Raw genomic sequence first — 25,830 nt, forward strand, 5'->3', positions numbered from 1 at the left:
CAATAAAACAAAACAAAGGGAGTATTTTATTTGCTAATTTTTGCGATTTCTATTGTTTAATGTAAAGTTGTGTCTTTTTAGGATATGTTGAGCCAACAAAGAAGGCGCAGTTAAAAAATGGAGTTATTAGTAATGAAGTAGCAGGCATATTTGGAAAATTATGCTGATATGCAGGATGGAATTTGGGAAAGTAAGTGCCTGGTTGCAGGATATCTATGTATTAAAGAGTATTTAATTAAATTGTTTAATAGAAAGTTATAAATCGAGTAGCTCATTTACGATGTGCTCCAAACATTTGGCGAACTTTTTTTCGCCTTTTTAACGTGCTAAGTTACAAGTTAAGATGACTGCCATCACGGCCGGTAAGAAACCGCAAGCAAAGGGCAGACAACCTTCCAGGAAGCTGCCTCCTCTCCCCGAGTCGAAGCTGAAGTACAGCAAGAAGCAGGTCAGCAAACTGTTACCCTGATCAAACGTAAACTAAAGCGCTCTGCTGTGATTGCTCTCCGTAAACGTGAAAACTTGGTGCATGCTGAGAAATATCAAAGAAGAAAACTCGGTGATGGACGTCGTGAGATGAAGTTGCGCTGTATGGCAAAGAAACGCGGCCAATTCTACGGGCCTGAAAAATCCAAATTGGCTTTTGTGATCCGTATCCGCGGTATGAACAAAGTTGCACCAAAAGTGCGTAAAGTTTTACAGTTCCGTCTTCGCCACATTAAAACGGTGTGTTCATCAAATTGAACAAGGCAACCATTAATATGCTACGTATGCCGAACCCTATATGGGGTTATCCAAATCTCGAATCAGTTCGTGAATTGATGTACAAACGTGGAATTGTCAAGCACAACCATCAACGTGTTCAAATCTCTGACAGCTTTGTGATAGAACGCAAATTTCGCAAAGCGCACGAAATTCAGTGCGTTGATTATTTGGCGCACGAAATATTCACTGTTGGAACCCACTTCAAAAAGCCTCCAATTTCCTGTTGCTATTCAAGCTCAACACATCAACCTGAGGCTGGCGCAAGAAGGCTAATCACTACGTTGAGGTTGGTGATTTCGGTAGCCGTGAGGATAAGATCAACAAATTGCTGCACAAGATGGCTTAAAGAATTGTTGTTTTGTATTTAAGGCGACAATATAATTTGGAACATCTTCAAATAGCGCCCAAGCAAAAAAAAAATAATAAAAAATTCCTGAAGTTGCCTTTACACGGGTCGATTTCTGTCGATTGGAAAATTGACTGAGATATCGACAACGCTTACATTTTACGGTTGAATTGCAATTTACACGGGTAGATTTTGGTTAAACGACAAAAATTGACCGTGTTAAGGCAGCTTAAATAACGATCAAATTAATGATCACCTTGGAGATGGAAAATACCAATAACCATTTCATAATTTCTAAAATTATTCCATTTATATTTGTTCTTGCATTTTCCACACCACCTGTGAGGTATGCTTTTAGGCGCGTTACCTATTTTTTTTTTTTTAAGGTGCTCGGTTCCCCAGGACGCCTATTTTCACCTTTACAACTTGACTTAAAAAGAATTAAAACTAAAGCATGCAATATATCGAGCCCTAACCGCCAAAATAACGTAAGCGACATTTTTTTCAAAATTTTCGTTTTGATTCAGAAATATTCCTAGAGCATCTAGATGCATTTCTGCATCAAAAAAAAAGATTTTGAAAAAAATGTTGCTTACGTTATTTTGGCGGTTAGGGCTCGATATAAAGAAAATTAAAAATTGTCTTACATCTAGTAAACATAAAAAATTGCACAAATTAAATTCATTATTCATTATAAATAATATTAAATATCACAATTCAGTTGAAGTGTATACATATATATGTACATATTTACAAAATGTAGTCTGTATGCACCCACAGTAAGTTCCCATAAAACCTAGCCTAAATTCGGAACTGAAAAAAACGAGCAAATAGGGTCGGAAACTACTAGCTTTAAAAGCATAATATGGGAAATGTTTGAAGAGCTGAAACTGTATTGCAATAATAAAAACAACAGTGCATAAATTGGAAAAATTGTTTTTGTTTTGCTTTATAATTTTTAGGAATATTGGTTCAGATGGAATATTTTTATTTGTTTTGGTTTTTCAGCTCATTATAGATGCACCCAGGGTTGCATTTATCGTCTATGAAAATATTTCATGAAGCGTTCCATAATAAGCTCCGAGCAACTAAAAGTTGCCCAACTGCGAAAATAATGACAATTATAATTTATTTAGATGCATATTTTAGCTAAATGTCATATCGTCGCCTGGATAAAAGATTGTCACAAGTTACTTTCGGTAACTCACGATTGAAGTTTGGAATGCATTTTCTCAGAAACACGACTACAGATCTTCTCCAAAGTATCGGAGAATGCCATGTAATAGTTTACGAAATTCTTAAATTATCTTATTTTTTTAGTTTAGTGTCAACCATTTATGAGTTTAATAAAATTTTGTCGTATACGACATTTGTCAAAAAATTTGCAGTCAGTTTTAATGATATACGCCAAAATGTGATAACAATTTTTTATAAATTAACGATACTTTTTACTAATCAGCCTAGTCGTGAGTTTCGCCCCAACAAAATTTCGTCAACAATTTTTTCATCCACCTGTAGTGAATACACTTAAGCGAAAAGTGAAAAAGTGACCCGGTTCTAGAAAATGAAACTAATGATAAGGCTGAATATGTCGGAAACTAAAGAAAAACGGGTAACTCTATTTGAAAGATCTTGATTAGTTTAGTACGACAGTAATACGAACGCAATTTGTACCAAATAGCCGAAAACATTTTAGTCAATTACTCGGAAACTAAAGAAGATATCCAAAAACCAGTTAACAAAAAATCGAAATATCTTACTTTAAAATACATATATAACTGCATCTATAACTACAAATTGTCAAAATGACGCTTCCGGCAAATTTTACATCCAAGCGACGATATTTTAATGTTATTCGCATAACTTCGAGCATGTATGTAAATTTTCGGGAAAAAGTTAAAAAGTATATTCATCTGCTGAAAAGATATTTTCGTAGATTCACAAATTATTTAAAGTAAATCTATCAGCCCTATCTCCAATTCCATTTGAATAAATCTCTCCAGCGCTTAAATAATTTTCACCACATTAAATAGATGCACAACACCCTAATTGCCGAAAAAGCGTTGCTTGCAACACTAGTCCTTCATGGGGTCCAAATTTGGTGAAAAAAACAGCTAAGTTTGTTTACTGGATATACTGAGATATGCATTGCGTAATTCATACAAATAAATGATTAAAACGCCGCTGACCCCATTTAAAATTGTAATGCTAATTGTAGGCAGTCTACTTACAATGCACATTACAATTTACAAACGAAGACGTATTGTAATGAACGCCCGAAGAGTATTCGGTCACATCATGCTTTCCGATAACAAACAAAACCAGTTGTAAAGGACGCTAACCACAAAGCGGCCATGCCTATGGCAAAGTAATCTGAGTTGTAATCCATTCATTCCGATACCCCGCCTTCGAAGTTTTGAAGGAGTATTCGATTACGTAATGTGCATTTGCGATGCTGGGTTGTTTGCTCGCGCTCCTATTAAACGAGCGAGGCTGTTGTGTGTTGCCTCCAGGGATGCCGTGTGGATCTAAATAGATCCAATTGGATACATTTTTAGGCGAATTTTTGCGGGATATTTATTTTTTCCGGTCAGTATAAATGTGGATACTTTTTTAAATAGGCCAAAATTTTATATTTCCTATAAAGTTTTCTTCGTTCAAAAATCGATTTTCATTAAAGATGGTAGAAAGCATTACGTTTTCTGAACGTATAAAGAATCGCTATTAAGCGTGAAATTAAAGCATTTTATTTTTTGTGAACGAAGCAATGAACATATGAAGAGATCTCACCAAAATAGGTATAAGCGCCATTGCTTTAATTAGCTTAAAAGGATGCTTTAAGCAAGATTAGTGATAGAACTTTTTAGAAAAGTATCGATACTAGTACTCATTTATAATACTCTAAAAAAGGATCGATGCCAGTACTCATATTTGCAAATAAGTATCGATAATACCGTACTTCCAAGTATTTTTAGAGCAAACGCGAAAAATTAACAAAAAAAAAGATTGCTTTGCTTTTTACATATGACCTCTTTCTTTTTGTAAATTGAATAGACATTGCTTTTAGTAGCTGAAGTCTGATCAAACAAGCATTTCTAACGGAGTTTTTGAAAAGAACTTGCAATAAGTTTAAAAGCGTAAAATAAATGTTTATAGCAAAAAGCTTTTAAAAGCAACTAAAGCCATTGTCTAAAGGAAAGATAAGCTCCCTTTCACAAAAATTTTCTTCGAAAGCGGACTGGGTTTCGAATTTAAAACCAAGGTAGAATACATTGGAAAACGAAGGCTCTGTTATTCTGGAGAATTGCCCAGTCATCGAGCCAAAGACCACCCTCCTAACCCATTCCTTACACCGGCACAAAAAAAAATTGGTATGTGCTTTTAACCAGACCCACTTGTCGCCACGTATTTCGACCCACTGAACCCGAATCTGAGATCCGTTTGACTAGTTTTTACCATTTTTTTTTTAATTTTCGCACTTAACTGCAAATTTATGAGGTGTACGAGTCAAATGGGCCTCAATACATGTCGATATACGGGACTGGTTAAAAGCAAAGACCACTTTTTTTGTGTGAGCCAGTGTTAAGGTATGGCAAGAGATTCGTTTTCCAATTATTTCTTCTATGCTGTATAACGAACAGAACAAAATATATCAGGCATGTTCCGAAATTCGAAAATTTGAAATCGACTCGATTTCGATAATTTCTTCGATGGTTTTTAACCTAAAAAAATACAAGTCTCGCATTAAAATGATTGTTTTCATATCGCTGCTGCTTCTTTTACAGTTTTCAGTGAGAATATTCACTCCTTTCATCAGATATAATTAAAAAATATTTGGCAAATCGACTCGATTTCAAAGTTTCGAATATATATTAATTTTTCGGTTTTTGGAGTTAGGACCGTATTGAAGTAAATTAACGTTATGCCCATGGGGTAATTTTTAAACATTTTTCAATGTAATTGAAAAATTTTACCTAAACAAGTTTTTAAAACGTCGATACTTTTTGGTATTCGCGATATTTACCCAGTACTTGTCAAAAAGTATCGAGTCCTCGAACCACTCAGTACTCATGAAAAGTATCGATATTCTGTACTCGGTACTCGTATCGTTATATCACTAAGCAAGATCTTAATATACATAATAATAATAATAGATTGGCGCTTACACATATGTTAGCCGAGCTTCTCCTCCGATTTATGGCGTGCGCCTTGATGTTGTCACACAAAGCGGAGGGACCTACAGTTTTACGCCGACTCCGAACGGCGATTGTATTTTTATGAGAAGCTGTTTTTCATGACAGAAATGCACTCGGAGGTTTGCCATTGCCTGCCGAGGGACGACCGCTGTTAAGAAAAAACCTTTTTCTATGTTTTTTTTTGCGATGTTGCTTTGACCAGGGCTTGAACCCAGGCGTTGCGGGGTGGAAGCGCGCACTGCTTACCACTACACCACAGCGGCCACATATCGTCGTTTAAAGTACAAAACCGCGTATCAACAAAATGCAAAACCGCGTATGTGACGTTGCATAAATTATTTTCTAGATAGTAAAAACACTGATATTTCAAAATGGTTATCTTTTTTATAAAGCAATCGCATTTCTGGCTAGAATATTTCAGGACGAATGGATAAGAATTGAGCCAAGAGCTTGTGTGAGCAAATCCAATTTTTGGCAGCAAAACTAAGCAAACGTCAAGCTGTGAAGTTCTACTTATATTGTGCTCTGATTTATCTTTGTATTTTGCAAAGTTTATTGTGCTAATTCCGAGTAAAAGTTGCTATAAAAAGTGCCTACGAGCATCTTAGTTTGATAATAATCGAAGCTAAGTGAAAGTTTTGTGATTTTTGTGGTTTATATTAAATTTAATTTAATTAAATTTCACTACCTTACATCTAATCTGTCCGAGTCATTTGTTGTTATCATTGTTGTTGTTATTCCTTTGTAGTTAACTGAGATCGTTTCTATTTTTGCACATTTCTGTTTTGCTCTTTTTGTTTACTTCGTTTAGTATTTCTTGTCACAGCTGTTTGCGCTGCTTTTATTAAGTGTAATACAGTGATACTCAAACTGTTCGCTACATATATTTTTAAGCTAAATACATCAGCTCCTAAATTGTTGTGTGTGTTGTGTTAAACTTATTTTACTTGTCTTTTTATTAACATAAGTGTTATTAAATCTTTCAATATGAAGTGTGATCTTGATAACTGCCAAATTAAAAGCGAATCTGAACGCTACTTATCGTGCTGGCTCTGTGATGGTATTTGCCATCTAAAATGTGCTGGTTTGACAGGAAGAATTCTGGACGCTATTAATGATGGCAAAGGTCTTCGCTGGTCTTGCTTAAAGTGCAGGTCAACCGAAGTTGATCTCTTTAAGTTGTTTAGGCAAACCAGAAATGGGTTTTCGGAGGTAGGGAGAGAGTTGTCGGTACTGACCGAAAAATTTAAACATTATGAAAATGTATTTAAATCTTTTAAATGCTTAGATACCGTACAATCTATGAAGGACATTCATGTGTCAAAACGTAAGCGTCTTCATAGTCCGCCTAATGAAAGGACCGTTCCACATCAGAACAATCTTCCGAATGACTTAATTAAACTTTCTTCTCCATGTCCACAGACAACAGACACATCAAAGTCTGCTTCTAATAATAACGACCCTGCAGTATCTTCCCCTTCCCCCGTTGAAGTTGTGGCACCGCCATCTAATCTTCCAACGCTTACTCTACCCTCAATTAGTAATTCAGTTACTTAACCCCGTCCGCCGGTAATCGAGTCTAATACTAGGAGACTGGTTGTGATTCCCCCAAAGAAGTCTATATTTGTATCTAGATTTTCGAGGGATACTTCCGAGGACGATATAAAGTTTTACATCTCGTCCAAAGTTAAAACTGTCAACTTAAGTATCAGAAAATTTAATTTTAAATATAAAAGAAATATTTCTTCATTTAAAATAGACGTAAATTTAGAAAATTTTGACATGCTGCTTAGTAGTTCTTTTTGGCCCTCCGGAGCTTTCGTTCGTGAATTTGAGTATAGGCCCAACAAAAATAATAATTTAGCAAATATTCCCCGTCAGAATATAGAACCAAAAAACTGATTACTAAATCTGCTTTAAGTATTTATTATCAAAACGTAAGAGGCATAAATACTAAATTAACGAATTTATATCTTAATGGCCTTGAATGCAATTATAATATAATTTCTTTGACTGAAACTTGGCTCAAACCTCACACTTTTAATTCAGAGATTCTTTCAAATAATTATCATATCTACAGAAAGGACCGGGAGGACAGAGTCGGCGGTGGCGTACTCTTTGCCGTAGACTCTTCAATACCATCTGAAGAAGTTAGTCTTCCACACATTGAATCTGCAGAATTCAAATGCATTCGTGTTCAGGTTGGAATGGGGTTTACTTACTTAGCTCTATGCTATATTCCTCCCCGATCTGACTTATCAGTGTATTCACAACATGTATCTTTACTGAAATCAATTAATTCAATGATTAAACCCTCTGATTCATTGATTGTGTTGGGTGACTTTAATTTACCAAATGTATCACGGAACATCACTGACAATGATATTGTACCTTTCTCTCATTTCATTTTTCATTTTAATTGTACTGTACATAGATTATTTGAAAAGTATGTGCCTAAACGCCTGTGTGTTCCTGAAGAACAAACACAGTTATGGTTCACTAAAGAACTGAGAAACTTGAAAAACAGAAAGTCACGTTATTTTAGATTACACAAAAAAACCGGCTTACACTCATACTATGTAAAATACTCACTTTTGCGTCACAAGTTCTTTGAATTAAACAAAAAGTGTTATAAAGATTACTTGTGTAAAATCAAACGACGTATAATATATAACCCCAAATCATTTTATGATTTCGTAAACTCCAAGCGAAATGTACGTGGGTTTCCTTCCGCCATGAAGTATCAAAATACCGTCTCTGGTGATAATCAAACAATTTCTAACATGTTCGCTCAGTTTTTTAAATCCAATTATTCCACTAACTCCCAAGCATACTTTGACTATCCTTTTAAACTAAGTCCAATTAACTCAATACATAACCCTATAATATCTCCCGATGATGTTTTAGTTTACCTGAAGTCCTTAAGACAGTCTTTTAGTTATGGTCCTGACCAGATCCCCACATGTTTTCTTAGAAATTGTGCTGATTATCTCTATGAGCCGTTAACAGCCTTATTTAATTTGTCTCTTAAAGAGGGCGTTTTTCCAACTGTATGGAAGGAATCGTTCATAACCCCCTTACATAAAAGCGGTAGCAGGTCTTCAGTGGAGAACTACCGGGGCATAGCTAAGCTTTCTGCAATTCCTAAATTATTTGAAGCAATTATAACATATCGGTTGACGCATTCTATCACTTCAAGCATTTCATACAGTCAACATGGATTTTGCAAGGGCAAATCAACTTCTACAAATTTACTTGAATTAACATCCTACACTGAGAAAAAGGATTAGTTTCGACAACTAAAGATGTTTAGTTTCCGAATTTTGACAATATTTGGGAACTGTTACCAAGGATTGGGAACTATTACCATGGGTTGGTAATTATAACTAAATATATTAAAGCTTCTAATATTCATCTAGGTTGTAACAAATCGTTAATTTAGTTGAAGGGTTTGGTAAATACTAATAAATATTTCTTTGAAGCATATTTCTACAAATTCCATTGAACTTGAACGTATGGTTCATAAAAGGATGTTATTAAGCTCTGCTAATGCAGATAAGCTTTCTTGCAACACATGGTTTAGTCATAGTTACAAAATCTTGGTTGAGGCAACCCCGATTTGGTTTGAGAGTGGAACATATTCATGCTTGTGAGCCACCCCTAAAGAATGCTGAGCGCTCTCTGAGCACATATGTGTTTCACATACGAAGAGCTGAGCAACGCACACAGTCCCACTTATTGAATCGTTTGAATGCGCTAGTATGCCGACCATTGCATTGTGCGTGGAAATCATTGTTCCGCTACCGCTGTTCGTATATGGGTGAAACACGCATGTGGTGCCAGAGCTATGGTATGTCGATCGCTGCGCTAGGTAGAGAAAGAAAAGTGTGTGCTATGACATGCACAGAATTGTTTGTCTCAGTTTTTCTATCACCGCGAGTTGTTTCGGTGCGCGCATAGTTATTTAAAACAAGTAAGAGCAGCGCTGTCTTCGGCTATGCCGAAGGCTTCATACCTTTCATGAACATCTACAAATTTTACTTTGACAGATTACTGCTTTTGAATACATCTGCATACATCGATAGAGGAGTTCCATACCTATATAAAAAATCGCATCTGAACAATCAGAGGTATTGAAGATATACCTTATATTAGCACCAATCTAAGTGATTTTCACTGCTATGTGATCGGTATGTAAACCGGTAACACAATTTATTGGGTTTAGTTTCCTACATAAAGAAGATATATCGCAAAAACTGGTATCTGAACAATCAGTGCTATAGGAGATAAAGCTTATACAGCATAGATTTTGACGATTTTCACAGTAGACTTTGTATTATTATTTATAAAATATCTTACGAAATTTATCGCTTTTAGCTATTCAAATAAAGAAGTTTTACAGTAAAATCCCATATCTGAACAATCAGATGTATGGAAGATATATGTTGTAGTCATCCGATCCTTGTTATTTTCACTGTAAGTATTCTGTTAATAATGAGTGAAAATGGTGCGAAATTTCATGTTCGTAGCTGCATAAATGGAGGAGTTATGATAAAAGACCTCATATCTGAACAATCAGTTGTATGGGGGCTGCAGGTTATAGTGACCCGATCTTTATTATTTTCGAGGTAAGTCTTCTGTTGATAATGAGTGAAAACAGCGCGAAATTTCATGGTCCTAGCTACATAAATGGATGAATTATAACGAAAAATCTCATATCTGAACAATCAGTTGTATGGGAGCTATAGGTTATAGTTACCCGATCTTTTTAATTTTCGCGGTAACTTTTCTGTAGATAATTATTGAAAACAGTGCGGAATTTCATGTTCCTAGCTATATAAAAGGAGGAGTTATAACGCAAAATTTTATATCTGAACAATCCGTTGTATGGGAGCTATAGGTTATAGTGACCCGATCTTTGTAATTTTCACTATAAGTATTCTGTTGATAATGGGTGCAAGTATTGCAAAATTTCATGTTCGTAGCTGCATAAATGGCGAAGTTATAATGAAAAATCTTATATCTGAACAATCAGTTGTATGGGAGCTATATGTTATAGTGGTCCGATTCTTCCGGTTCCGACAAATGATTAATACATTATAAAAATACACCCACCTACCAAATTTCATCCGGATACCTCGAAAACTGAGAGACTAGATTGCATACAAACAGACAGACAGACGGACAGACGGACAGACGGACAGACGGACAGACGGACATGGCTAAATCAACTCAGCTCGACGTTCTGATCATATAAGTATACATTTTCATGGGTCTATCTCTTTTTGTTCTGGTACTTACAAACATCGGACCAAAGTTATAATACCATTTCATGCTCATGAAAGGTATAAATATAACGTTTGATGCCAACCGAGGTTTTTCAGTGGATATTTAATTCATGTGAATTATAATTTGAAAGTGTCTATTTAGCCAAGGAAAAAGCAAAGCAGTATACTTCCAGCAGACATTGACCTGGGTTTTCGCACGACTGTTCCTGTATCATCGTTGTTTTTTAGGAAATTCTTACCACCATATACATATGTATTATTTACTTTAGTAACTAACTTATGTAAATATGTACGTATTTTTTATGCTTAATATATGCAAATAAAAGAAGAAAGTAGACACAACAAACATCGAGTAAATTTTTATTTGTGTCAAACTGAAACTTTTTTCCCAATAATAAACGGTTAGCTGATTCAAGTCTACAGCAAGTTCACAAAATTAATTGAAAACTTTTATCAACCAAAGCATTGTTTATATTTGCTCAACAATTACTTTATTCAACTAACAATATTGTGCAATCAAGGTAGTCGTTTTGTAATTATTAACAAATATACATTTGTCCCAACTAGAAGTCTTAAGTAAATTGCAGACTTTCGTGAACTATATATTTATTTCGCCATATCCAACTATGCTACTTGATCACTATAACCAAATCTTGGTTATTATAACTAAACCTTTTTCTGGGTGTATATCTCAAAAGCATTTAGTGAGAGCAAAACTGTTGATGTTATATATACTGATTTCAGTAAAGCATTTGATAAAGTGTGCCACTCGTTGCTCATCTATAAACTTGATCTTCTTGGTCTTCCACCTAATTTTCTACGTTGGATCTCTTCATACCTCTATGATAGATCACAAAGGGTATTGTTTAAAAATACTATCTCTGACGTCATTGATGTTACTTCAGGAGTCCCTCAGGGTAGCCACCTAGGCCCGATTCTGTTCTTGCTTTTTATAAACGATATTTCTACAGATATAAAATTCTCCAAAATTTTAATGTATGCAGATGATGTAAAACTTTATAAATCGTACGTTTCAATTAAAGAAAGGTCTTTGCTACAATCAGACTTAAACAGCTTACTGGTGTAAAGTAAATCTTATGCCTCTAAATCTTAAGAACTGTAAAGTAATGTGCTTCTCGCGAAGAGCTGTTCTGCCAGTTTCTTATATAATAGGTAACCATAACCTGGAACAGGTATACAATTTTGTGGACCTTGGTATCACAATGGATCCTAAGCTTAATTTTAATCTTCACATTAATGTGACAGTCAACAAGGCTAAAGGTGTACTTGCATTTGTGAAACGATGGTCAAAAGAATTTAGTGACCCTTATATCACTAAAACCCTGTTTACAACATTAGTTAGGCCGATTCTGGAATACGGCTCGGTGGTTTGGAATACAAGGTATCAAATTTACTCAGACAAGATAGAATCAATTCAAAAACAATTCCTACTTATTGCTTTAAGAAATTTCCGATTCTCAATATAGTCTTCCACCTTATACCAGTCGCTTAAAACTTATTAACCTTCCTACACTTGCCAGTCACAGGGAAATGCTTGGTATAATTTTTATGGTTAAATTACTGACAGGCTCAATTTCAAGTCCGTCTCTTCTGGCTGATGTAAGCTTTAATGTTCCCTCACGCGTATCAAGACACTTTTGTCCCATATTTCTGAAAGCTTGTAAAACCAATTTTGAATTGCATGACCCACTCCGTTGCTTATGCCAGGATTTTAACTCTCATTCCAGCACGTTTGATATATCAGATATGCTTTTCAGCATTAAGAAAGCGATACTCTCCTCTCTCAATAAGTGAATTATTGACATAAATACATAAAATCAGCTGATGAATTTAGTTCTGTAGCTGAACAGTTTTAGATCTCGACACTTAACAAACTCCTGCCTATCGTGACTCGGCACAAAAATTTAAAATATTGGTTCCGTACGTCATGCGGACTGCGCCCCTCGTGCGGATGGGCGGGAATGGAGGGTAAAAACCGTTGGGATAACAAAAAAAAAAAAAAAATGTCAGTTACGCGGTTTCGCAGAATGACAATACGCGGTTTTGTACTTTAAACGACGATATACATATATAAAGTAAATTATACTCTTTCTGTAGTAATATCTTTCATATAACATATTTTCATTTGTTAATTTAAAAAGAAAGAAGATTTCAATGCAGTCTAAAAAACTAAATTTGATTTATTTAAGGAGACTTTTATGAATTTTACTGAAAAGACTTTAAATACACTCTAAAAAAATTTCATTTATTTGCGCATATTAAGAGAGGTAACCATTTTCCTCTTTTAATGTGTGCAAATTCGCACGCCGTGTAATAAAATTAATCATTGCCTGTTTACTCTTACATACCAAATTTGTCGCAAGAGCAAAATTACACATAAAATGTTTAAAATAAAGTAATGTTTATTATTAGTAGGAAATGAGTAGTCCACTTGCAAACAGCGTTATGTGATTTTATAATAGAAAGCCATAAATTTGAAAAAGTGACTACGACAACAAGTAACATTTAAATTGAATCTTTTTTATTATTACCTGAAAATTTGGATAAATAGGAGCCTTATAAAATTGTAACATAACATAACATGTCATAAGATAACATTAACAGTCTATACGACCTAAAGCAGCTTTCTAAGTTCATCAGAAGATTGATACTTTTGAAAGTTCATAAATAAGTATGATAGCGACTTTTGGAAGAAGACTTAACATTTGATGCTATTTTTTATTTTTTTTTCAGAATATAAAAGGATTTTGCACTCTGTTGTTAGTGGACATGAAACTACTTTAAATACTGGTACGTAATGCGCCAAAAACTAAGAATCGAAAAAATTTTACCTAGCGCACTTTGCAAGTAGACTACTCAAATGTATTTGTAGTTTAAAAATTTTTGCAATTTTAAACATTCTATATATGTGTATTTATGTGCATATTTTAAAGATCCCAAGTTCAAAATCAAATACTGAACATCTTATACGTATATTTATACAGATTCTTGTTGAAAAATAGATACTTTTCAGTAGTAGTTTTACATGCTCTTTTTAGAGTGTACTTGCTACTTATTATATTTACTTTGCAAAATACTTATGCACAAAAAATGTACTTTATAAATTGAAATTACAAATGCTGGATTTTATGCACATGTATTCCAAGTCCTTAGGATGGGTTAAATTATGTCTTTTTAATGAAAATGTTTGGTTTTCTTACAAATTATGAGATGTATATGTAACAAAAAAAATTGGATACATTTGGATACATTTTTGGCTTGGTCAGGGATACATTTTCTTGAGACGGCGCGGCAACGCTGGTTGCCTCCCTTGCAGTGCGAGACGAGTAGCTGTCTGCATACTCGCTCTGCTAGGTAAGACGAGTGAGCGACGAGCGAAAGCGACGAGCAGGGTTGCCACTTCCGAAAATAAATATTTACCGTCCACTTGAAAAAAATCTACCAAATCTGGAAAATATCTACCAATAACTTTTTTTAATTATTTTAACAAGAGTTACAGTTTTGTTCCATTTTTTTTAGTTATTTCTATAAAAATTAAAATTATTTATTAATGAACTTTGTATTCAACTAATGATATGGTATTAATGGCAAATTCTCCGTTTTTTTTTCAACCGAAAGCGAAAGTGATGAAACTTTAGGCAACAACGAAGCATTCATTTGAAAAAACTTCAACTGGAGTTATTATAGACAAATACATTGACTCAAACAGCTGCTTGGAATTTTTCTAATATTTACAATGTTCCTCAAGTAAATTTTTTTTCCTTTTTTCATATAAGAATATTGTATTATTAACCAAACCCATACAAATCAAGGATTCAAGCTCTAAAGCTCAAGGCCTAAATTTCGAACTTTTTACTCTGAATTTTTACAACAATTTTGGGTACGCAGTTTTATCGTCGCCGGTCTTTTGTGTTTTTTTTTCATTTAATAATTGTTATTTATAAAAACTGGCGTTGATTTTTTAATTTTTTTTGTGAACAATCATGGTGTGTATTTACATGCCTGCCCATTTTTCCTTTCTATTTAAATAACACAGGCCTACAAAATTTAAAAAAAGTTCAGACCCTGGGACTAGCTTATACTTTTCTAAAGGACGTTGATGCGCTGAATCTGAATCCAGAATCAGTTTTGCTCGATTGGCTCAGGTTTTTGAGATATTTGAGCCTAAACATGCGAAAACCCCGACTTTTTGCTATATTCGTCATGTATTTTCATCAAGAATAGTTCGTTTTTTTAAGAAAATATAAAAATAAACCATTTGAAAGTAAAATATTTCCCCTTGATAATGCTGTTTAACTCAACGAGATATCTTGTTTTAAACCTGAGATATTGTCCATTGAAGTTTATGAGTTTTGTGACATTACTTCTTTGCACAAATGTTTGAAAGATACAACACGAAAAGAAACAGATTTGTGGTATCCTTTTAGGCGTCTTTATTTACATAATGAATGTATGTGTATATTATCATGTACATATATTATATATCACGTATATCATATATCATGTATATTATATGTATAATATCAAATGAAATTCCTAGAGAATTTCTCTCATTCATTCATTTCTTCGTTAAATTCTTAAACGAAATAAGTTTTCTCTATGCACGCGCACTTATACACATACATTCATTGTGCAAATAAAGACGCCTAAACGTATACCACAAATCTGTTTCTTTTCGTGTTGTATCTTTCAAGCATTTGTGCAAAGAAGTAATGCAGAGGTGGGCACTCACACTATCGCACACATGCGCTTGTGTGCGAAGCAGCGAAGTTTGCTCATATATGTAATACTCCTATATTGGCAGTAAGAGCTAGTAGCGTCCGAAAACACTACAGTACAGATATATCAACCCTGCAGTGAAACCCCAAACTAGTCAGGAAAAATACTAGTTTACGACCAGAATTTCCTGACTGAAACCGAACTAGTTCAAAAGTGATCAGACTTGTAGTAAGTACAAAAAGATTTATTCATGCCCAGTTTTATTTGACTTCGACAGTTTAATACAATAGAGTACACAAAATATTATAACTTTTATTTGAGTATATGGTAAACCGTTAAAGCGAGTACGTACTCGCAATTTTACCATACCTGTTAAATAATGATTAATATTCATAATGATTATTAATTAAACCAAAGAACGTAAATGTATAAGAAGCGACAATTCGTTACTTTGAAAATGGGCCGCGACGGTTTTGACCGTATCTGAAAGGTTGAGATGAGGAGTTCGTCTCCCTTTTAACTCTGTCCGCGGCAGATTTTTGATTTTCGCCTCGAATGCGGAAAAAGCAAACAAAACAGAAGAAAAGCGGCAAATGTGAATGTCGGTGATTATTTTGCACAAGTGATTGAAGAAATGTATTTTAATTTAGAAAATACATAAGTGGAGGTGGAAAATATAAAATATTCAGTGAATGTGTAAGATACTGACGTGCCTGTTTGTGAAAGTGTCCTTATTAATAATAAAAAGTGTTTGTAAGTGCCAAGTGTTTGTCAGCAAGTGCCGATTGTTGGCGTCTGTGGATAAAAAGTGTTCATTATTTTAAACAAAACCAGTGTACTTTTATATATAAAATGCATTAGTTTAATAAGAAATCTATGCATTTATATATGAGTGTACTTATGTTTTGTTTTCATCTGGAAATTTACATATTTAAAGTGTGCAAAAAGATGGTGTGTTGGGAGATTTGATGGATAAAGTGTGTATACGGCTGCTTTATTACAAAACCAATGTTTATTATATACAGATGGCATAAGTTTAATTTAAATCTATGCCGACACATGAGTATGCATACATTTTGTTATTATTGGGCAAGAATAAATGGTTTCCAATTTTTTGTTTATATGCATGCAAAAAAAAAACGCATAAATGTAAAACATAAGCTGTCTCCGTCTTTCTTACATCCCCCGCCAAAACAAACGCGTAAATGTGAAACATAAGTTGTCTCCGTCTCTCCCACGTCCTCCGCCATCTTTATCTTGACAAATTCTTAAATTCCTGCGAAATGCCGCGTCCTGACATATTTACGCGCATACATATGTATGTTTACAGTAGGCTACTCCTAACTTGAATATCTGCAGCTCTATTCTGCTTGTTAACGGATATTTTGTAACCAGCAAATTTTGTTACCAAACATTGTTAGCACTTCTTGTAACCGCAATTCTAGGTACCTTGGTAACGTTTTAATGAATTTAGCATTCCAGCTATGAAGTTTTGTAGAAATTCTGTTGTTGCATATTTCATGGGGCAATATTTTTTCCCCTGCTTATGAGATGGTAACAAATTTTACTGGTTACAAAAGTGCGCAGAATGTGAAAAGAGTTTAAAAAAAGAGAGGAGCTTTATTATCAGTTAAAAAATCTGATAACCAACGCAGAATAGGTTAATGTACGATTTTGTGTTTGAATCTTTTCATGTTAGTAAACAATATTTGTGTTACCAACGCAGAATAGGTCTGTATGTATACTCTCACTTATACATACTTCAGCGCTTTGCAATTATCAATAATGCAAAATAATTAAATTTTTTGAATTCGTATACATGTTGCTCGTAGTATCTAGAGTCAACTGTAAACAAATCGTAAGCGATCGGTTTACAAAAATTTTAAAATTGATGACCGAAGCTGGTGACGGCAACCATGTTGCCAAATTGCATTTGTTGTAAAACCACTTATGTATGTGATTTCAGAAGTTTTGAGTTTACATCAAAATATACGGGGCCATTTGTGCAAAAAATGCATGTTTATTTTGTTTTTTATTAAAATAAAATCTTAAACAACTAATTAATAATTTAAAAGTTGGAAAAGCACTGCGATTTAGAAGTTTCGAGAATAAATGTCTTAACTCGAGATAAGTTATTTTTGCAAACGTCCTCAGAATTTACTGCTGAGTTGCAACTTTTCATTTGACTGGCTGTGATTTCTTCAATTTTACATTTTAGAATTTTTGTGGCCCTCGCGCAGAAGTTGAGCTTGCGGGCGATGAGTTTGCGGAGAGAAGTATGGTCATTGAATTTATGAATGAATGAGTTTGACCTTGAAGAATATGCGCATGCGTTTACGAATGAATTTGTTATTGTTGTATTTTAGTGGCATATGCGTATATGTACATATGTACGTATGTCCGTATATTTGCATGGATGTAGAAACATACACATGTTACGAGGAAAATCGCAAGAGTACACTTGTACAAATTGATGTAAATTATTTATTGATTATAAAAGTACATTTGGTTGATATAAAAAGGGTAATTTCATCCATAAATTACAACTTTACAACTTCCATACTAAAGAGGAAGCTTATAAAGGTCTTGCATAGCGCATGTATATTTGTTTAAAATTATAAAATAAAGTAAATCTATGCACATGCGCATGCAAATTGTTAAATGCCGTCAACAAATAAACAAAAAGAGCTGCGGCCATGTTTTTTTTTCATTTCATTTGATTATTTCTATCATCGGTCACTTTTTCTTAACGTTCTTTATCGCCGCGAACCATATGTGCGGCGAGTTCATTTACGAAAATGGATGTTAAAACGGACGCGAACTCCTCATCTCAACCTTTCAGACCTCACTCGCTGACTTTAGCGAGTTGTCGCTTCTTATACATTTACGTTCTTTGATTAAACCATGTTTTTTGGATAACCGTTTAATGATTGAATACCGACATTGGCACCTGCTTAATGATTAATAACTTATTACTTAAACAAAATATTTTAATGAATTCGTTAACTTTAATTACATCATTATTTAATTATTTTTTTATCATTTTCAATTATTTTTGACTTTTTTTAATTACACGATTAATATAATTATTTGATAATTTCAATTATCAATCAACAAGCCAAAGTATAGACACATATTAAGAATATTTAATAACTGCTTGAATTATTTATTTATTTTATTCTTATCCATATCTCAAATTTTAAACACTAATTATTACTTTTAAAAAAATTTTTATTCACTTAGTTCACTCAAAAATTAATTAAGGTATCTTTTTATTTTTAACTAAAATGTTTTCCATATTCAAGCTTTTACTTTTAATATAATTTAATCGAAAATTCATTTAAATTTATGTTCGAAAGTTTGAAATATTTATGTATTTCTTTTTCCTTTTAATAAATACTCAAAAAATTTAACACTACATAAAATTGAGTAATGTATTAAAGTGTACTTAATCAAAAGATTTTTATTGTATATTCATGAATTTATTATATTTTTTGACTTCCAAAGTAGTCATTTTGGCCTATAATTATACTAGTATTTTTCTGTCTATTTTGAACTAGTATGAGACTGGTATATTTCTGACCGAAATCTGACAATTGCCATCTCGTAGGACATCCCCGTGTTAAAAATACCAGTTGATTGCATGGAAAAAAGATACTAGTTGTGAGGTAGTTTAGAACTAGTACATTTGACTACAGGGAATAAACACGTACGAAGGAAAAGGAACACACACGTGACAAAAACGGTACTAGACTGTCTCGCTTTGATTTCGGAATGCTTACACATTGAGAAGTTAGCTTACTGCCAATATGAAGTATTACATATGGGCATTCCCAGGGTGGCGCACGTGACAGTCGTACGATTTCAATGTGATACAAAAAAGGAATACCATTTGTTTTCTTTAACTTTTTGGGCCATTGTATAGCACGTAATTAGCTCTATATTTAACCGAAAAATTAAATCAATCGAACTGCTTGGTCCTGAAATATAAGCATTTAAAGAGAGGTTCGTTACGTGCCAAAAAATGGAAGTTGATTTTTTCTTTTCTTACAAAATCGCAAAACTCTGCGAATTGTGGATGGCTATTTTGATGAAATTTTTCCTTTTTGGTTGTTGTTGTTTCCGACAGGGTGGGTGTATGATGTATTATGGAACGAATTTCCGTCATCCCGGTTTGGAGACAAACCGGTTTCGGCGTTGTGCCATCTTCAGTGTCATTTTTCGTTCTCCGAGAACGAAACCGGTTTGTCTCCAAACCAAATTTGACAAGGGATGACGGAAATTCGTTCCATAATACATCATTTTGATGAAACTTATTTTGATATGATTTGGAGCAATTCTAGTTGTTTTTAGAGTTTTTTGAATTAATGCAAATTGTTTCAATTCTCTTTTACAAACCCAAGTGTGAAACATGACGTGACGTGGCGTGACGTGACATAAATTTCCATCGTTATATTTTTGTTAATATTGCTTTTAAATGAATTTTCAACGCAAATAAAACATGTATTTTATGTATAATATACTTTATATTTTGACTTCAGCGCCAATTCAGGGTCAATTTATTAGAAATCTATGATTTATTATGTTTCAACCACATGCGCCAAATTCGAACCAAATCGGACCATAAATACGGTTTTTCGAAATATCTCGACCTTGGCACCACCTAGGAAGACCAATTTATGCAAACATTATTCTTCTTACATAGCCAGTATATATTTTAAAAAGCAGACAAATCGGCCCGTAAATACGTTAGATATAAAACTTTTATTTTTTTTTGTCGTGGTGGACCTTCCGCTGGAAACACCCATATATGAGTTTGCTCAACAGCCAGTGCTCGGACTTCCCACATTTGTGGAATAGATAACACTTTATATTTCTACTACTTCTACCACCGTAAGCTAAAAAACTTTCAGATATTGCAACTTCTTTTTTTTAATTTGTTCATTTGCGCATTAATGAAAGGGCAACAAAACACAACATCGCTTGCTGCGACGTCGACACATGTATGATATGATCGTCTTCGTGCGTCCTACGATAATTGACGATTGACTGATGCTTTGCTAGCACTTCGGAAAAGCAAATCAAATCAGTTGCTGCTGAGACTTCACTGCGCAACTATTCGGATTATACACACATAAAATGTTTCGGGAGGAATGGGAAATACATTTTTTTTTGCATAGAAAACATGGATGGGTGTGCGCGATGCGTGATCCGCTATCGCGTTATGAGTCGCAATGTTATGTCTTGTTTAAAAAGACATTACAAATTGTGTCATAGTCATTTTATAAAAGGTAAAAGGGGGCAATCGTGCACTGAAGCTTTTAGAATTAAAAGTAGCGTTCTTTATTAAATTTATGGTTGGTGAAAGTAATATACGTCAACACGAAAATTATCAATGTCTATCAGAAAATGATTCTCTATCAGAAAATGATAGATCATTTCTAAAAACAGCATCTTACTCTGTCGCTTTGGCTTTTTATTTAGAATTTCTAGAAAAGTTCTAGGTATGCAGTTTTATGGCCCATTAGAATTTAGTAGCTTAAAGTGCAAATTTAAAGCGCTAAGAAATCGCGTTGATTTTTAATGATTGGCAATTTCTTTTATATGGAAGAAAATGCCTAGCACCGTCAGCAAAAAAAAGATAAACATTAAATAAACAAAAAATATAAATAGCCAAAACTGGTCAAAATGTCACTTAACTTAATCAGCTGACCATAAGTGCATATAACATATTTATAAATTTATTTATTTGAATCTACCACATTGGTTTGGAATGTACCACAATTTTTCATGCTTATTTACCACTAAAAACACTTTTCGTCCGAACACTCTTAACAGCAACTGATTTGATTTGCTTTGCAGAAATACCAGCGAAGCATCAGTCAATCGTCAATTATCGTAAGACGAAGCCGATGATAGTATACATGTGTCGAAGTCGCAGCAAGCAGCATTTTGAAGCCCAATTACATGTGTTTGGAAAATCAAAAAATGCCCGCCTCTGAAGTAATGTCACAAAACTCATAAACTTCAATGGACAATATCTCAGGTTTAAAACAAGATATCTCGTTGAGTGAAACGGCATTATCAAGGGGAAATATTTTACTTTCAAATTGTTTATTAAATTTTCTAAAAAAACGAACTCTTCTTGATGAAAATACATGACGAATATAGCAAAATGTCGGGGTTTTCGCATGTTTAGGCTCAAATATCTCGAAAACCTGAGCCAATCGAGCAAAACTGATTCTGGATTCAGATTCAGCGCATCAAAAACCTTTGGAAAAGTGTAAGCTGATCCCAGGGTCTGAAAAATGTCGGCCTGTGTAATCATTTAAAATATTTAGTGAATCAAAAGCTGCTCAGGATTCCAGTAAAATGAGGTTTGAATGGAACACGATTTGTTCACCCTTTATCGATTTATGTATGGTAAAATACAGCGGCTCCGCTGGCTTGGCCATGTCGTTCGAATGGACACCGACTCTTCAGCTCTGAAAGTATTCAACTCGGGGTTGGTGGTAGCAGATGAAGAGGGAGGCCCTCACTGTGATGGAAAAACCACGTGGAGAGGGACTTGGCTTCACTTGGCAGAAAAGAAATGACTGGCTTTGTTGAACTCGGTCAAAATCGCTTGGGCGGTTACAGCGCCAAATAAGAAGAAGAAGAAGATGTATGTATATAAAAAGTGTGCATTAAACCGTTTGAAAATTAATGCAATAACGCAGACAACACTTTTGGAAAATAATTTATAATATACATAAAGCTAACTTAAAGCTTAAACAGTCGGCAGCGTTGATCCGGATTAACTCGAATTTAATCCAGATCAACTGCAGTTAATTCCCGAGTTGATCCGGATCAACGCTGCCGCCTGTTTATGCTTTAAGACAAATAAAACGGGAACTAAACTTTTATTTGTTTTTCAAACAAAATACTTTAACAAAAATCTACCAAAATGAGAAAAAATTTACCTTTTTACCAACCCAAATTTTTTCTACCAATTTTGGTAATAATTTCCAAAGTGGCAACACTGGCTCTGAGTGTACTATAAAACAAATGCATTTTTGTGCATAAAAATGTGGGAATGTATGTCAATAGATTATGTACGAAAGTATGTTACTAATTGCATGTACATATGCATATATGTATGTAAAGTATTATATTAGGGCAGCATATAAAACAACAAATAAAATTGATTACATAGGTTAGGGATGCACACCAGAGGTGCACGCAGTCGACGTCGCGGGCAAACTGCGCGCACGCGAGCGTGCTAGGCGAGGTGAAGTGAGCTGTACGGAGATGGCATCGTATACATATTAACCACACACACTTATTTTCAAGTAAAAATGCGTGTATGTATGTTTACTTTTTCGACAACTGAGCCAGTGTGGCATCAGGCCACCAGAAAAAGCCAATTTTTCCAAAACAAAAGCGCCAAGTTTTTATTATCGTGTTTAATAATTTGTTTGATTCAGTAAAAAGTGTATATACATGTCCATTTCCTCACGTTTTTATTAATAAATTAATTTCAATACATTTATAACAACGCAAAACATATTTAATTTACCTATTCCTCACATTTTATTCAGTAAATGAATTCCATCTTAATGTAGAATATTAATGTATAGTGTATACATACATACACATGTACCTATGCATTCGGTGTGCTTAAATTAAAAAAGCATCACTAAATACCGCACCAAGCATTGAATTGCAATTATTTTGGCTTTTTGGTTTACCAAAAGCACTAAATTTAGTGCAAAATGCACGGACTTGGCAACAGTGAGCTGAGCACATCAGTGCTCAAACAGTGATGCCAGACCAAGTATTGAGTAAATGCGCTATGTATATTTTTCTTTTAAAGCAAAAGTTCTAATTGGCGAGGGTATTGATTTTTGGTTCTTACATAGAACACTGATAGGATTCACAAACTTATCTTAGGACTTAATTAAAATAATCAACATTATTTGTAGACGAATATATTTGTGTTCGTATGAAATAGTAGCTTATGTCGGGAGGCTGGCTTTAGTAAAATGAACCATTTCCTATATTCTCTAAACCACAAGGAATTTTTTTATGAGACTTTATACGAATATTGACTTGCTAGCATCGCAACTGCCTCTTTTACGATTATTTTCCAAGAGTTCTTCAACGACTCGGCGCCAGTGAGTCTTTTGCAATCGTATGCTGCGAATGGTTCATTATACTAAAGCCAGTCATCCGACATAAGCTACTATTCTATACGAACACAGATATGTATACTTCCTAATAGGCTTGTAAAATGCCCAATACCCAAATCCCTCGCTTGAGTTATTACCGGTAAAAAATTGGGTACGCTCAAATCTGGCATCGCTGCATCAAGTACAGCGCCAGTGAAACAGTGTTGATGTTTTAAGTACAATTGTACTTTTTTCAGTACAATTAATTTTAAAATGTACAAAAGTATAATTTGCCGATTTTAAGTACAATTTCAATATCAAAAATAATTTTTGTACCAAACGCTCAAATCTCTTCTCACTTTGATTCTTAATCCGTTTACATTTAAGAAAATGGATATACCTATATTTCATAGCTGCTACAAAAGGAAACTATGAATTGTAATTTTGAATGTAAACGTGATTGTGAACAGTACAGGGAACAGAGGGTGAAATATCCCTCATCGCTATTTATTTTGAAAAAATCTTTGGAAATGCAATTTACCTAATGGCGATCCTGCAGAAATAGAAGTAATTGAGCAATTCTGGGGTTGAAAGTAAAAAAATGTATGTAAATTCCGTGCGTTGAAATTATAAATTTCCCTTGAGGATTTCCATTTTATCGATAGTGATCTCATTTTATGTTCATTAATATGAACTGACCTATATAGTGTATTAATGTTTTATCATCAGTGTTGCCGCGAAACATTTTTAGTGGTAGCTAAATTGCAGCTAAAAAAGGGCTAAAAAAGAGCTAAAAATCGTCGTTGTGGCTAAAAATGGTAGCTAAATTTTTTTACCTACATATTATATATAAAAATAAGTGCACGTTTTTGGTGTGACCTCATAACTTGAAAACAGCTTGACCGAATTCAACCAAATTTATGTGGCATATTCGATATATCATGAAGATGGTTTATGCGAAGTTTTCCCGAATTCGGAAGAGGGGGCGTGGCACCACCCATACTAACTAAAATATAAAAATAAGTGAACGTTTTTGGTGTGACAATATAACTTAAGAACGGCTTCACCGAATTCAACCAAATTTATGCGGCATATTCGGGCCATCATGCAGATATTTTATGTGGAGTTTTCCCAAATTTGGAAAAGGGGCGTGGCATATGTATGTATCTTATGTATACAAATAAGTACACGTTTTTGGTGTGAGCTTATAACTTGAGAACGGCTTCACCGAATTCAACCAAATTTATACGGCATATTCAGGCTATCATGCAGATGGTTTATTTGAAGTTTTCCCGAATTCGTAAAAATGGGTGTGGCACCTTCCATACTAACTAAAATTTTTTTGTTGTATATCTCTTGAAACATTTGTGGTAGAGTACTGGAAGTTGGTATAGAGGTATAACAAATAATTCCATACTCATGGATAAAAATGGGCAGTATTGGAAAAGAGGGCGTGGCACCTCACATCTTATATATAAAGAATAAGTGCAAGATTTCAACCAAATTTATACGGCATAGTCGGGCCATTATGCAGATGGTTTGTGTTAAGTTTCCCCGAATTCGGAAAAGGGGGCGTGGCACCACCCATACTAACAAAAATGTTCATCTGGTATATCTCTTGAAATATTTGTGGTAGATTACTGGAATTGGTAGCTATACGTGGCCTGTTCAAGAGTTGGCATTCCAAATTGTTTATTTATTCATACCCAAGATGGAAAAACAAAAAATGTTGTATATCCAAATCTGTTGGATTAAGATTTAAAATAAAGAATCAAAAATTTTTAAATAAAACAAATGATAAATTTTCATATAGAAAAATTCCGGGACTTTTCATTCGTTTTTCAATATTTGGTGTAGAGAAGCACACCGGGGTACTGCTAGTATAAATATGTAAGTATACACGCAAACACTTTCTATAATTACTGGTATAGAAAGACAATGAACTCTGAAAAGAATTACTATTTTATTCAACAAAAAAACCTTTGTGTAACACATAAAGCATATTAAGGGCCACCAACTTACCTATTTTAAAGTATAGTTAAATCGTTAACGGATAAGATAACGGCCCAGAAACGTAAGGAACATACACAGAAATATGTTTACTTGCCTTAAAGGAAAGGCGTTCGCTTTATGAGCGAAGAGTTAAATTCATGAAAATCATAAAAAAAATTTGAATGTCAATGATGAATAAATTTTGAAAAGGGCTAAAAAAAAGGGCTAGGGGCAATTTCAAATTTTTGTGGCCAAAAAAAAGAATTTGGTAGCCAAATTTAGCCACCAAAGGGCTAAAACGGCAACACTGTTTATCATCATTGTCTTCATCTTTGACAAAATTACACGGTCAC

General features: G+C 34.1%; 1 protein-coding gene and 1 pseudogene across 2 annotated transcripts in view; one reads left to right on the plus strand and one right to left on the minus strand.

Moving 5' to 3' along the window:
• The window catches only part of LOC118735223 (peroxisomal acyl-coenzyme A oxidase 3), a 144,984-nt gene that overhangs the window by 38,583 nt on the left and 80,571 nt on the right, over positions 1–25,830 (minus strand). The window lies entirely within an intron of this gene.
• On the plus strand, positions 335–1,437 carry LOC118735225 (annotated as a pseudogene).

This window comes from Rhagoletis pomonella, unplaced genomic scaffold (assembly GCF_013731165.1).
Source record: "Rhagoletis pomonella isolate Grant_MI unplaced genomic scaffold, Rhpom_1.0 Rhpom_scaffold_00003, whole genome shotgun sequence".
Lineage (NCBI taxonomy): Eukaryota > Metazoa > Arthropoda > Insecta > Diptera > Tephritidae > Rhagoletis > Rhagoletis pomonella.